The 12,283-nt window shown below is 37.9% G+C and overlaps 1 protein-coding gene across 6 annotated transcripts in view; it reads left to right on the top strand.

Annotated features, from left to right (window-relative positions):
- The window catches only part of GREB1L (GREB1 like retinoic acid receptor coactivator), a 224,638-nt gene that overhangs the window by 59,834 nt on the left and 152,521 nt on the right, over positions 1 to 12,283 (top strand). The gene's annotated exons all lie outside the window — the stretch shown is intronic.

Raw genomic sequence — 12,283 nt, 5'->3', positions numbered from 1 at the left:
GACAGATAGAAGATTTCAGTTGAGCACAAATCTTAATGTTAACATTCAATACAACATATTCAATGGATATTCTTCAGGAGAAGGGACCTTTGGTTAAATAGATTTGGGCAATTGTCTTAAAAAGTTTCTTCACTGTAGGATATGATATCTCAGGATTGGTGGCTACATTTGAGGAAAACCTGCTTTATATAGTTGAGTCATAGTCACTAGAACCTCAGGCTATAGTAACTTCCCTACATTGCTCTCAATGTTTGCTAACCCTGAAGAGCTGTTAAAGTCTGAAGACACAGAATTAGACAGGTCAAGAAAGATGTGACTCTCTCTACCCTGTGCTAGGGGGAGAAATGTGTGTGAGTGACCCCGTCCTGTTAGGAAAGCCTCCTGGTTATCTTTAACATGGTTATGTGATGATGTTTTGGCAGCCTTGCACTTCATGCTCCTAATGGAAGACATCATTTATCTATACAACTGCCAAAAGTCTCCAAGATATTTTCAAGGGGTGGAGCTGGGGCATCATATTTTCTGATGACCCTGTTTGAATCTTTCAAGTGCTGTGGGAGCAGCCAGAAGAAAATTCATTGCACCTTACTGCATTGTTGTAGTAAACTGCACAAGAGTTTTGTAGAAAGTTTACTTTTACTCTCTGGCCTCCTTTTCTTATCCTATCTCCTGCTGCAACTGTATGTCAACTCCTGCTCTAAGTATATCTCCACTCTTTTTTCTTTCTTGACTTCTCTTACCCCGTCTCCATGGGTGAGCAAAACATAATCTATAGCCGAATGGTTTCATCTAAACCAGAGTCTGGGAACATCTGGACACATTTTGATTGTCACAACAGGAACCATTGGCATCAATGGGTAGAGGATAGGGATGCTGCTACACATCCTACAATATACAGGACAGCCCCGGCCCCGCCCGCAATGAAGACTGATCTAGCCCCAAATCCCTAACCTGTCCAGTAGAACATTCTGTGATGATGGAAATGTTCTGTACAGTTCTTATTACTGTATGTGGCTGTTGGGCGTTTGAAATGTGGCTAGTGCAACTGAATTTTTAATTTAATTTTAAGTTAAATAGGTACACTATAGTTAGAGGCTACCATACTAGACAGTATAAATCTAGACCACAGGTCCACTATACCTTGGCTGACAAACAATAGGCAAAAACGGTTGGTACCTGAGAGAGGGAAGGGTCAGTGAGGGAATTTAGAGGAAGCTGCAAGGGGAGTGCTTTCAAAGAAGCCATGAGACTGAAGACAGTGTTGGTCTCCTGTGGCAAAGACAGAATGTTTGGAAAGGCCTCATCATCTAGAAGTTAATATGGGGCAGGGCTCAGAAAGCCATGTGTTGCCTTGTGTTGAAGATAAAATCCTATGTTTATTTCAGAGTGGACAGAGAGTTGGATAAATTGTCCAAGAGGAAGAAAAAGCTTAAGTTTGTATACTAAAAGGAATGGATGTGGAGGAAAGAGATGACAGTGGATAAAGTGATGGGGAGAATAGATAAAGAAATATGGAAGGAGAAGGTGACTTAAGATGGGAGGAGGGCTGGAAGAAGAATGTGGCCAAGATAGGTGAAAGATATGTTCCATGGAGGAAAATTAGTTTTTTCTTCCTTTTCCTCCTCTTCCACCTCTTTCTCCTCCCCTTCCCCCTCCTGTTTATCTATTTAGATTTTTTGTCTGCATCCATGTGTATCATTCAGGGTCCCAGCAGGAAATACATGACATACTTGAATTGGAATGGCTCGAGGAGTTCATAAAGTGACTGCTTACAAAGGTATAGGCACAAGGTCAGATGGCACAGAGGTGTTGCGGGACCTCAGGACTGGTAACAGTGGGGTGTGCTTACTACCTCTAGGATCGTGGTGCTAGGGAGCGGGCCCCTACTGGGACCCTGCCCCATGGAGGACTGAGGACAGGGCTGCCTGGCAGGAGTTGTAACCTCTAGTGATGGATTCAGACATTTATAGGAGATCTGGCTAGTAGGAAAATACTCTGACTTCACTCTCCCACTTCCTTCTTGCAGTCTCCCTCCCTCCAGGGCTCCCCTAGGCCAACACCAACCAGAAGCCAGAGTACAGGTAACCTCAGTGGATGTGGTACATACAGGTCAGCCTCCCAGCACAGAGCAGTACAGAGAAGTGTATAGATGAGATCAAAGGGAAACAGGAGATATCCAGTATACCTTGCATACTCTTTTTTCTTTCAACTTTCTTCCCTTCTTGCTGTCTATACATGTGCCTTTTTTCCCCACTGTTATTCAAGTTTAACAAGTTTAACTCCAGCAAGTGCATGTGTAGTATTGGTGTTATAACTCATTGGGATGATTTCTCAGTATCTCTGCCCTGCCTGCCTAGCAGCAGAGACTCAAGCTCTCTCACATTTCAAAGGCCTTGCTTCTAAAGCCTGTCCTGAGGTCAGTTTTCTGTGCTGGTCAGCTCTGCACCTGTAACCAGTGATGGAGTAAATGACAGATGACCACACAACAGTCTCCAAAAGAACTTCCTAAGGGTGTTATGTAATACTTACCTGTCAGTAGGTGACATTAGAAGTCATAAGGGCATTAAAAGGTAGTGGTTTTCAAATTGCTTAGAACTTGAACTTCCTGACACAGTGGAAGGATTTAATCACTTAGGGCAGAGGTAAGAAGGCCAAAACTAGTTTGGAAATAGAGATACAAGTGATGCTTCAGAGATGGAATGTATAGGCCTGGACACCTAGTTAGATATGGCATTAATGGAGAAGAAGTGAAAAGTAAAGATCATTTCAGTAGTCCAAATCTGAATAATTTAAATAACAGTGATATCATTAATTAAGGAAAGACAACAAAATAAGTAGCAGATTTCTTTGGGAAGTTGAGGAGTTATGCCTAGGGCATGTTGAGCTTGAAGTGGTGGCAAGACAGTCCATGGAGATGTCATAGAAGCTATTAAAGATGTATGTCTGGAGCTCAAGAGAGCAGCTGAAGTTAGAGAAACAAAGAAGTGTTTAGGATATAGAAATGGGTGAGATCCCCAAAGGAGAGAGGAATAGAGTTTCTCAAACTAAGATCATCATAAGAATCACCCTGGATATTAACAAGTTGACTACCTCCTCCAGAGACTTGTGATTCAATAGGTTTGGCACAATCCAATTGTCCTAGGAATATTTGTTTTTAATAAGCACCCCAAGTGATTCTGATATACTTTGAGAAGCACTGTATTTTAACAGAGAGAAGTTTAAGAGACTAAAGTAGAAGACTGGTGTTTTATCAGGTTAGAAGGAAAATGAGTGGAGTGAAAAATAAGAATGAGATGAGTAGAAGGGGATCCTATGTTGTGCCACATTAGCCAAACCAAGGGAAGGCAGAGTGAGGAGGTGAAGAGGTGGGTGGGGACATGGAAGGGGTATCAAGAATGTAGCAGTTAACAGTATTAAATGCTGTAGGGCAGATGTTCTCAACTTTTTTTGGTCTTAGGAACTCTCTGTGTGCTTAAAAGTTGAGGATCCCAAAGAATTTTTAAGTGAGTTATATCCAGTAGTGTTATGGTAGAGCAGTTGTCCAAAAAGCCTGGATTTGTGGCATTTACCTATTTCTGTGGTATAAACTCACACCATGGACTATTTCAAGCTATGAACAGCTCTCTTGCAAACTGATAGGAGCCAACCGTAACACATCAGTATATATCTATTGATATTTACCACAAAGAGATTTAAAACTAAGATTTTAAAATATTTATTTCATTAAAAAATAATTATTCATTATACATTAACATAAATAACATATTTTTATGAAAAAAAACTTCTAAAACAAGAAATTTAGTGACAAGAACATTATTGTTTTACATTTTTACAAATCCTTTTAATGTCTGGCTTAATAGAAAACAACTGGGTTCTCATATGGATTTCTGTATTCAATCTGTTGTAATGTCACATGTCATGTAGTCTTTGGAAAACTCTACTTTATACTCATGAGAGAATAAGTTAAAGAGATAAATTCCATCTCAGTATTATTATGAAAACAGTTTTGACCTTACAGACGCTCTGAAAGGGTCTCAGCGACCCCCAGGAGTCCTTAGGCCATTCTTTAAGAACTACTGCTAAATAGGAGTGAGCCCCCAAATTTTATTGGTTACATATACTATTAATATTATAATATTATTCTATTCTATGGAATGTGTTATATATGTATAATAGAAAATATTTTATTATATAAGAATAGGCTATTCTGTACTGTATTAGATATGTTGTGTACATTATAAAAATTATACAAAACAAAAAATTTTAAGGTTAAAATTAAAAACATTAATAAAAGTTAAAAATTATTTCTTCCTGCACCCCAAGTAGTATCTTCCATAGGACACATCTTGTTAGAGACCCATTGTTGTAGAGGATGAAGATGAACATAAGGCCTTTGAGTTTGGTGAGTTGAGGGACTGTGTTGTCAAACTTTGAGAAAGCAGTATCCATAAAGTGGTGAGTATCTAAGTAACATATACAAGGAGTGAAGGGAGTGATGGAGGGTGAAGAAGTTGAGACAGACTGCTCTACCACATAGTAAGGGACAGAAGGACAGTGATTTGATTTTCTTGGCCAGGCAAGGGCTACATTTTGAAGCCCTTGGAAAATAATTTAAAGAAGCCAATTATCAATGCAAGCATAAGTTATCATTGACTTCTCTCACAAGAGCAAGATAAACAAAACAATGTCCTTGGTAGATACTTTAGAGATGGAGTTGGACAATACAGATAGTTAAGTTACATGGAGCTTTGTTTATTCTAAGTAGGTCAGAACAAGTCATTCTAATGGTTTTGAATTGACATCAACAGGCAAGACTGCCTCTATTCTCGCAAATAGGTACTCCTCTTTGCAAATTAACAATTTTCCACAAAAAACCTATTGGAGATAATCCTTGGCAAAAATGATAAATTATGCCCAAAGTGGCACCCACCCACCTTCTTGCTAAATATTTCTTTCCCTCCTCCAGGCACATGTGCTGCTTAACACGGGGACTTTATTCTGAAGACATTATGCTGAACTAAATACCTCCAGATCCCCAGAGAGGGCTCATAACTGATGTTATCATAGCTGATAACATGTTAATATGTCAAGCATGCAGAGACATATGCATTTTTGCTGGCCATTCTCAGTGGGAGAGAAGATTTCAGTAGCCAAAAGAAGATATCACTATTGGATTTTTAGTGACTGTAAAAGAAACATAGGAGCCAGGCACAAACTTGCCAAGCTAAATGAGGGAGGCAAATATCTAACCCACCAGCTTCAGAGCTGTTTGGGGCTTAATACACATTGTATATTATGATGACAGCAACAAAAACATGTTTTATTAAGTACCAACTAAATACCAATAACTGTGTTATGAGCTGACTCATGTTACCTTATTTAGACTGTGAGAGAACACAGCAAGGTAAATGGTATTATCAACATGTTAACAGAGTATGAGGCTCAAGAAGTGAGGAAACTTATACAAGGTTGTCTAGCTAATAAAAGGAGGAGCGCAAATCCATAGACACAGAATCTCTCTTTTACCGCAGTGATATAGGTTAGCCATACCAGTGATGATCCAAGACAATGGGGCATTTAAGACATTTGCTTTTGATTTATAGTTTTCTAATGTAATTATATAACAGATTAATTGTGCCAACAAAAAGTGAGAAAGTACGTAGGTTGTAAATAATTTTTCCTTCTTTTTATCTTTCCGCCAAAACACACACACACACACACACACAACACACACTAACCCACCCACCACACACACACACACACACACACAACCAAACAAACAAACAAAAAACCACATCTCTCAAACTTGGATCCAAACCACATTTCTTAGAATCCTCTAAAATGCTTGACTCAGGTTTATGTCCTCTCCCAAAGTCAAATTACTCTGCTATTGCCCCATCCTTATGGAGAGTGAAACAATAGCAATGGCTTCTTTGATTTTTCTCTTTCCTCACTATACACATATGGGTTTTTTCTCATAAATTGGAATTTTAATTTTTTATGTCAACGAAATAACCATTTATCAATCTCTTGCTCATCCTGGTGTCAAGAAGTGGGCAGTTCTTTTCCCTGACTGTCTTAAGCAGAAACGTCAAGGGAATTTCTGCAAGAGGGATTACTTGGTACCTAGTAATTGTTTAAATTGTTTGTTTTGCTTATTTGCCTGCTCTTCCTGTGTCTGCTGTCAGTGATTTTCCACCAAGATGGCCTAATCATTGTGGTTCAAACTCCAGGTTGCTATGGTGAAGTTGCTTCTACTCTCTGCCACACTTTCTTTATAACACTTGTTCTTTACACAACTTATTATTAGACTCTAAGAGGTGATGGAAGATGGTCTAGGATGATTGGAATGATCCTATTGGCTTTGTGAAAGCTTGACCACACACACTTGGAAAACCAGTAAACTTTTTATGCTAAAAGGGATGCATCATTCTTTTGTGAACCTGGAACAAGAATGACTTGACACATCATAGACACATTTATCAACTCCTTGAGGCCAAAAATGATGAATTATTCTTCCATGAACTCTCAGTACCTGGTACAAAGTCTGCTTGACATATAGTAGGCACTTGTTTATTAAATGGAAAAGATATCAGCAGCTTGATCAAAATGTCAGCAGAAACACCAAAAATGCCAAGCCTACTAAGGCCAGGGCACCTGATTTGTGAAATGCGGAAGAACCTATTATAGATTTATGACTACTTGGTATTCTCTAATTTCCTGTTTCATGGTTTGTATTCTGTGATAGTTTTAGATCAGGGTTGAAAATAGATCAGGATCAAACTTTTTCTTTAAAGGGCCAACTAGTAAATATTTTAGGTGTTATATGCCAGCCACATATGGTCTCTGTGGCAGTTACTCAACCATGCCATTGTAGTATGAAAGCAGGTGTACACAATATCGAAATGAGTGAGCATGGCTGTCTTCTAGTGAAACATTTTTTTAAAAAAACAGTCTGCAGGCTGTATTTGGCCCAAGGGCCAAGGTTTGCCCATTTCACATTTTAGGGATTGAAATTTAATGGACTTCTAAAGCATATCAAAAGATACTTTATGAATTTTAACTAGACTTATTGTGGTGATCATTTTACAGTATGTACAAATATTGAGTCATTATGTTGTATACCTGAAACTGATGTTATATGTCAATTATACCTCAATTTTTTTAAAAAAGGTATGTTGTGAGTTAGCTTCCTATCTTGAAACAAAATTACCATGAATAAAAGCCTTTAAAAATAGACATGGCCTCTATAACCAGTAATGTAGGTCAGTGGATTTGGCATGTAGGTAAAGTGTAGAGAGATAGGGGTTGTGTTCAGTGAGATCTCCCTTTAACTATTAGTTTAAGAGTTTGGTTATTAAGAATTTATACCCTTTGGCCCAGTAATTTTTCTTCTCGGAGTATATAATAAAAAATAATCATTAATGAAGGCAAATATTTATGTACTGATGTGTGACATATATAATTTTAATGACTTAGGAACCATTTACATGTTCAACATTACAGTTACAAGAATGGTTAAGTATATTCTAATATATCCATGTGGGAAAATATATCCATTATCAACCTCCCACTACAACATTTTTGGATCCCAGGGCATGAAGACAAATGGAGGCTCACATAACAAGTCTAATTATTTAAAAATTGTAAATAAAACTACTAAACTGTTAGAGTATGTTTCATCCTCCTACTCTGGCAAGTATACCTTTTAAATGATAAGGAAGGCTAGGTTTAAATTTAGAGTTCTCAGACTTTGGAATTTCATGCTGGAATGTGGTGGCATAGAGAGAGCAGCCCCTAATCTCCCCAACTCTGTTTCAGCCCCATACCAAGAGGAGCCTTCCACATACTTGAGGACACCAAACCCTCATGTTCAAAGTCCACCAAGACTCTTGGACCACGTGGCCATCCTTGGGCTGCACAGTCAGCCCTCGGGGATGGTTCTTAGAAAGAGATCTAAGCAGGGCCTTTTGGTCATAGGATTTCAGGATTCCAAGTACCTTGAGAATGATCTAGAAGAATGACAGAGACTCTGTGTGGATACATCCTCCATCCCCGTGGACCCTTTCTCTTGTGGAGAGGGGTATAGCAGGAGGTGGGCCAGAGCAAAGCTATGAAATTCTGGGTCCTCGGCCAGGATGCCTGTGCCTGGTTTAAGGGCAGTATTGCCCATTACAATGTCTAATAACAGGTTTTAAAAACATGAGAAATGTTTTAATGTGATTTTATGTAAAAGAGGTTTAATAGTAAAAATGCAGACCGATCTCAATTATGTGAAGAAAATGTGTACAAGAAGAACTGGAAGAGAAAAAGCAGAACTAGAAGGAAACATGTTGGAATGTTAAATGTAATTGTCTGAGTGCTGAGATTAGAGCGATTTTTTAAAAGTACTTGAACTTTTTTTCTACTTTCCATGTTTCCCACAATAAGTGTGTATTACATCGATAATCAGGAGAAAAATAACATAAAACACCTCCTAAAATTTTGACCAAGAGTGTTATTAAATGTAGCATAGTACTACAATAATTGGTTTTCTTTATCATAGTTTTCAGGAGGTTGGAAAAGGTCAGTTTTTACTCTCCTTTTGATCTTTAAAATAGCATTTACTGCCTTTCTTATGATGAAAGCCTTAACAATGAAGGACATGTTAAAAATGTGTAGAGGAAGGCAGTGTGGAACAATGAGGGCAGATCTTGGTTTAGATCTCATACTGACTGTTTACTAGCTGTGTAACACTGGGGAAATCTTTCACCTTCTCTGAACTTCATTTTTTTGTTTTATTTTGTTTTTGTGTGTGTGTTTTTTTAATGGGAATAATAATAGCTACTTCATAAGATGCTTGGGAGAAGTCATGGTAACAGCATACAAAGAAGACTTGTCCAGTAGGCCATCGGTGTTCTTTCCTTCTCTGCCAGCCCCTCCCCCATTCTATGACTTGTATGCTGGGAGTAGAACAGAGATAAAAATGCTCTGTCTTTCGGGATGTTTGCATATTAGTGGAAAAGAGAACATGTAAAGCATATAATAATCAGCAGAGAAGAATATTCAAACTGAATCTAAGTGTGTGTAAACAGTGAGGGGAAAGATAGTTGTATTTGTGATTTGGGGACCATTGGCAATTCATTTTTTCTTAGTCTGGTGAGAGTTTCACCCAAGTAAATGATGTTTAATCATATATATTAAAATATCTCAAACCAAAACATTAAAATAACTAAAACAAGAACTCCCCAGAGACTATTACTGGAATTTCTGCGATCTTGGAAAAATTTGCTACTTGGATAGAAAGGCACATGCCATAGACAGAGCTCTTCAAAATTCACTTAGAAGCTAGGTGGAGGATGTAGTTATTAATTTTACTGTAGCGTGAGTTCCTAGCTATAGGCTGCTTATTGTACTAAACCAGGGAAACAGGTTCGTGACAAGCAAAAAGCAAATCTGCTACCTCTAGCTCATGTGTTATTGACGGCATTTGCAAAACTAGGGCATGAGCAATTTCCTTTTGTTATAGTCTTTGTCTAAGTGATGGAAGAGAGTGATGTGGCACAAATTACAGAAAACCAGGAAAGGTGCAATATTATGTTTAGAATACTCTTAAGATTACAGCTGAAATTTCTCTCCCAGATCTTTTTGTCATTGCAAAGACATTGAAGAGATGAAGTCAGAATTATTGGACAGAACACCACATGCCTTTGTTCTTGGAACTTACTGAGCTTGCTCTCTCCTGTGTTAACTGGCAGTAACAACCACCTCTTGCTATGGTGCTCTTATAAAAGATAATAGGTAGTGTTTCTAGAAGTTATATTAAGTTGTTGAAAAGAGAGTTTCTATAGAAATACAATTATACTGCCATTATTGTTATCGTTACTTATTACCATGACTTTTTAGAAAACTGATCTTCTTGTTACTGTTTCTGAGCAACTAGATATGAGTTTATTGAGCTAGGCACCCTCTATCCTCAGACAATTAAAAAAACTTCCTATCTCAAGTTATATAATATTTAAAAATAATTGCAAACTCATTATACAATAATTTTGTAATAGTAAAACAAATATCTGTTTATCAGGTGTTTTTCATGGGACAAAGAATTATGATCTCCTACTTATATTCCTTCCAGTTGTGAAATGAGAGTTATTGAGCTGAAATGGAGTCAGTTTTTCCTCTACCTGTTACATCTAGGCAATCTTGGTTAGGTGTCCAACCCTACTGATCTGTTTCCTCATACAGAAAATGGGGCTATATCATGTGCCACAGCATTGATGTAAGGGTTAAACGAGATGATACCTGTGAAAATAACCATGTTAGAACTTAGTAGTATACTAGAAAATCTAAATCTGTTTTAGTCAGGCCACAACTAAAGAAGGAAGTTAAGGCAAAAAACAATAAGTAATAGTGGACTAGTCCTTAAATTTAGATAAAGACCCCATAGTCCCTAGGGTTTCCTGTCAGGTTTTTTGCTTTTGTTTTTCCTCCAGATATAGACAGCACACTGACCTTAAAGGCTCTACCTTATCCATGCTAGATACTTTTAATTTTGTCCCTCTTAAAAAGTGGTCTAGATTTTTCCAAAGAACTAGTGTGACCATGACAAGGCTCATATCTGTGGGTGGAAACCTAGTTATAGTTGATCTCTACCTTACAATATCTAAAATTTAGAAAACTCAAATCAAATGAGTATGAGACTCAGTTACTTTTTCTTGCATATTCTGTTCTTTACCTTCACAAAGAGGGAGTAAGTGACAGGTAAATATGCTAACGTCAGAGATTTATTCCAAAAACAATTTGTGAGATGTGTCAGATGCAGATTATAGTAATAACTCTTTTAACCTCATAGGAGTAACCAGGGCTCTCCATTCCATATATAAAACGTGCTTACCAGGTGCCCATGGACAGCACACTGATGGCTGAATGGCTTTGGCACCTGTGACAGTTTGCCATTGTTTCTGATTGCAGCAACATTTCATTTCCTCACTTCTACCTTCCAAATCTCACACCAACCTCCTCCACATCTTCCAACTCTAATCCAGAACTATACAGGGAAGAGGAATCTGGGAAGCATATTTTCTAGGTTAACCAAGCTGGCAAAGCCCAAGCCTGCACACCCACTTTAACTGATCTTTTTCAGTTAACCAACCAATCATGGATCCCAATCATATCACATTAAAAAGGATTCCACTGTTATCAGCTCTACCATTTACGTTTAAGCATGTTGATAAATGATGTTAAGAAATTATGTCTTAAGACCTTCTAATCTTATGTTTTATCTTCAGAATTAACAGATAAAAGTTGAATTATTCTATAGTTTTAGAGTTAGGGTAATTTGTGGGCTAGGATTTTCAGTTTTAGTTACAGAGAAAAAGTAATTCCCCTTCTCACTTCTCTTGGAAAGCCCATAATGGCAACTAGGAGAACAAGAAACAGATTTTTAAAAACTCCAACTTTAACAAACCAAGAAGACACCTGAAACCCCAAACTATAATACATGAGAAGGCACTGCCAGATATAGCGAAGGTAAAACTAGGGGAGGGGTCAGTCCTTCTAGAGGAAGACTCTGTAGCTGTAGATCTGAAACAAAGCTGGCAGAGAAGTTAAGTAAGTGGGACACCCTTGGGGGCAGAACAGTAATATGTTTAGAACAATGACAATGGGTATCTAAGCTGATGCAAGTGCTTCCCTGGAGCTGGATCAGCCTAAAGAAACAAGGTAGTTGAATATGTTTAGAACAATGACAATGGGTATCTAAGCTGATGCAAGTGCTTCCCTGGAGCTGGATCAGCCTAAAGAAACAAGGTAGTTGAGGCTGAATAAAGAATGTCAAGAGAAGTAATATTTGTACCAAGCAGTCTGTGAGCTACACAGAGTAAAGAAAAGAGACTCAATGTTTTGAATAGGCCTTTAACTACTGCTCTCTTCTGATGAGGACAAGTTAAAGCTCAAATAACTCACACATACAACCTGTATCAAAGAGTAAATTCCCACTTGTTAAAAATATGGTCCTAGTCCTTTCCTCACATGAATCTACTGCAAACTTCTGATCCTAGAAAAACACCTCGTTCAAGAATGAATAATGATTCAAAAAAGAAACTGTATGGACCATGTTCAAGGTTACAACTAGAAAACGGAGAAAAATGGTAGATGAACACTGACAAGGAAAAAAACGTTGCCTCAGACAAACATAGCAATTGTCACCAATACAGTAAATACGTATAAGTATTTAATATTATAACCATTGCTGAAAAGCAAGTGCTTAAAGCAAAGATATAAGAGCTCAGGGAATATATGATAA

This window comes from Pteropus medius, unplaced genomic scaffold (assembly GCF_902729225.1).
Source record: "Pteropus medius unplaced genomic scaffold, Ma_sr-lr_union100, whole genome shotgun sequence".
NCBI lineage: Eukaryota > Metazoa > Chordata > Mammalia > Chiroptera > Pteropodidae > Pteropus > Pteropus medius.
Note: the sequence above shows the minus strand (reverse complement) of the source record. Positions and strands in the feature narration are given on the sequence as shown.